General features: G+C 34.2%; 1 pseudogene; it reads right to left on the bottom strand.

Moving 5' to 3' along the window:
* Nucleotides 1–2,988: 2,988 nt before the first annotated feature.
* Nucleotides 2,989–3,220, bottom strand: LOC125126838 (V-type proton ATPase subunit e 1-like; annotated as a pseudogene).
* Between the last annotated feature and the right edge of the window lie 463 nt (nucleotides 3,221–3,683).

Raw genomic sequence — 3,683 nt, 5'->3', positions numbered from 1 at the left:
TCCATCATGATTTTGATCTCAATTTCCCTGATGATTAGTGATGTTGAGCATTTTTTCATGCCTGTTGGCCATAAGTATATCCTCTTTGGAAAAAATGTTAACTCAGGTCCTCTGCCCATTTTTTCATCGAGTGTTTTTTTTTTTTTTTGATGTTGAATTGTATGAGTTCTCTGTATATTTTGCATATTAGCCCCTTATCAGATATATCATTTGCAAATATCTTCTTCCATTCAGTAGACAGTCTTTATTTTGTTGTTAAATTTCTTTACTGTGCAAAAGTAAGTAAAATTACTTCAGTTGTTGTATTCTGCTTATTGTTGCTTTTGTTTCCCTTGCCTGTGGAGACATATCCAAAGGAATATTGCCAAGACCGGTGTCAAAGATTATACTGTCTATGTTTGCTTCTAGCATTTTTTATGGTTTCAGGTCTAATATTTAAGTCTTTAATCCATTTTGAGTTTATTTTTGTATATGGTACAATAAAGTAGTCCATTTTGATTCTCTTGCATGCAGCTGTCCAGTTTTCTCAACATCACTGAAGAGGCTGCTTTATCCCCATTGCATAAATTCTTGCCTGCTTTGTCATAAATAAATTGACCATTTCTGGGCTCTCTCTCTTCTATTCCTCTGATCTATGTGTCTGTTTTTTTGCCAGTAGTATACTGTTTTGATTACTGTAGCTCTTTAGTATGATCTGAAGTCAGGAAGCATGACACCATAAGCTTTGTTCTTCTTGCTCAAGATTTTTTGACTACACATAATCTTTGGTATTTCCAAAGAAATATTAGAATTATTTGTTCTATTTCTGTGAAAAAAATGTAATTTATATTTTGATAGAAATGGCACTTAATCTGTAGATTGCCTTGGATAATATGGTAATTTTAACAATATTCATTATTCTAATCCATTAGCTTTGTATTCTCTTTCCATTTGTTAGTACAACTTTCAATTTCTTTTATCAGTGTCTTACAGTTTTCTGAGTACAGGTCTTTAACCCTAGGTATATTGGGTTTTTTTGACACAATTACAAGTGGGTTTGTTTTCTTCATTTCTTTCTGATAAAAATCCAATAGACTTTCAGCATATTAATTTTGTATCTTGCAAATTTACTGAATTCATCAATGAGTTCCAATAGTTTCTTAGTAGAGTCTTTAGGATTTTCTATGTACAGTATCATGTCATCTGCAAACACTGAAAATTTTAAGTCTTTCTTTCCAATTTGTATTTCTTTCATTTATTCCACTTGCCTGATTGCTATGGCTAGGACTTCCAATACTGTGTTGAATAAAAATGTCAAGAGTGAGCATCCTTGTGTAACTTAGAGAAAATGCTTTCAAGTTTTCAACATTGAGTGTGATGTCACTTGTGTGCCTGTCATACATGACCTTTGTTATGTTAAAGTATGTTCGCTTTATACTCCTTTTTTGAGTTTTTTGGTCATAAATGGGGTTGAATTCTGTCAAAGCTTTTTCTGTATCTGTTGAGATGATCATATGATTTTATTTTTAATTTGTTAATGTGGTGTATCACATTGATCGATTCATGAATACTGAACCATTCTTACATGTTTGGAATATATCTGACTCAATCAAGGTGCATGATGCTTTTAATGTATTAGTTGAATTTGGTTTACTCATTTTTTGAGAATTTTTGCCTCTATATTCATCAATGATGCTGATCTGTAATTTTCTTTTTTGTGGTATCTGTGTCTGGGTTTTGCTATTAAGGTGATCCTGGCTCCATAGAATGAATTTTTCTCTGCAAGTTTTTAGAATAATTTGAGAAAAAGAGGTGCTAACTCTTCATTTTAGCTTCAGAAAAATTAACCTGTAAAGCTATCTAGTCCTGGGCTTTTGTTTGTTGGGAGTTTTAAAAATTACTGATTCAATTTCATTACTGGTAATTGATCTCTTCATATTTTCTGTTTCATCCTGGTTAATTCTTTTTATACACATACATATAATTTTAAAATTTTCACAGAAATCACTTTGGATTTATGGAGAAGAGAAATAAACAGGAAGTTACTTCAGCTTACCTATTAATAGAAAATACCAGTACCTAGAAGAAGAGAATTAGAATGACTTGAAAGAGAACCAGTGATACAAAGGACCCAAAGCAGCAATGTCTGCTCATCTTGATTCTTCTCTTACCATGAAGCATGATCATTTAGGTATGCACCCTTTTAAGCAGTCAGCAGCATCAGTTTTATTTCACTACTTAAAACGATTTATACAAACTTAGTTGCTTAAAACAACACAAATTTACAGTTGTTCAGTTTTGTAGTCTAGAAGTATAAAAAGAGTCAGCAGAACTCTATTCTTTCTGAGAGCTCTACAGGAGAATTCACTTCCTTGTCTTATATATTCCAGAGGCTAACTGTATTCCTTGGCTCATAGCTCTGCATTACTCCAACTTCTGTTTCCATGGTCACATATCTAACTCTGACACTTCTCCCTTTTTTCCCATAGGTCACAGAAAGATAATTTATTCTAAAAGATGGCAGAAATAAGAAATTCACCTTGAAAATGTGTACTGGTATAAATCTGGTGAGACAGATTTTCCCTCTGAACATGTTCTCCTACTGACTGTTCCACCGAAATCTTATTGTCTTGTTAACAGTTTTTAAATACTTCACTGATTCCCATGTTCTGAGCAGGTAGAGGCCATATTCAAACCTGCAGCTTCCAAGGAGAAAGCAACATGTTTTTCAGAAAAACAGCATTTTTTTTTATCTCAGAAGAGAACATAAATGTGTTATGGAAATAGCACAGTTTAAGTTAAATAGGCACAAAAGTCATCAAAGTATACAAAATTTGACAGGAAAAAAAGTAGGAACATTGTAGAATAAGATATTCAAATGTCATGTGAATATTTAATGTATCTGATGGCCAGAATAGGTGAGTCAAGGAAGGCATTGGGTATAGAGGTGACTTTTGAATCTAGAGGAATTCTTTTGTGACTTAATGACTGGTGTGCAGGTCTTCTTCCTCAAGGCCAATGATGCTTGAGGTAACAGACAGTTTCCTTTATCAGCTGTGGTCCAAAGAGAGGGTTGAGTTGGGCAGAATTGCAATCAGTCAAAAGAGATAGAGGCAAACTGAACATGTAATCAACATGGTGATGATAAAGGTTAGGACCCTTAGGGATGACCCAGGCAGCCTATGAAGACCCAGAACACATTTCTCATCATGAGAGGCACTGTGAGGCCAGTATCTGCCATGGATACCATCCCCTGCCCCTCATGTCACTTTGGTCCAGCATTCCTCCATTTTTCAAGGACCCTTGGATTCTATTGGTCTCTTTTAAATAATCCATGATAATCTTGCCATCTCAAAACCCTTACCTTTACTACATATGTAAAGTCCCTTTTGTCATATCAAGTTACACATTCATAAACTCTGGAGATAGGTTTGTGAAAATATTTGGAGGCTGTTATTCTGCCTATGGTCCTACTCCCATCCACCATTAAATATCTCAAAATGAGTAGTGCTTGACCTGGCCACAGTGAGAAATGTCTGGCAAGTTTTAACAACACCAATTCTGGATTTCATATCCACAGGGTCTCATTTATTTGGTTTAGAGTTGAGGTCCTATATTTTTTTAAAGATTCTTAATTGTGCTCCATGTTAAGAACTGTGTCCATTAAACAGTATTGAATTATTCTTAAATTCTCTGCTCTGGCT

This window comes from Phacochoerus africanus, chromosome 5, assembly GCF_016906955.1.
Source record: "Phacochoerus africanus isolate WHEZ1 chromosome 5, ROS_Pafr_v1, whole genome shotgun sequence".
Classification (NCBI taxonomy): Eukaryota; Metazoa; Chordata; class Mammalia; order Artiodactyla; family Suidae; genus Phacochoerus; species Phacochoerus africanus.
This window is presented reverse-complemented; position numbering and strand designations above follow the sequence as displayed.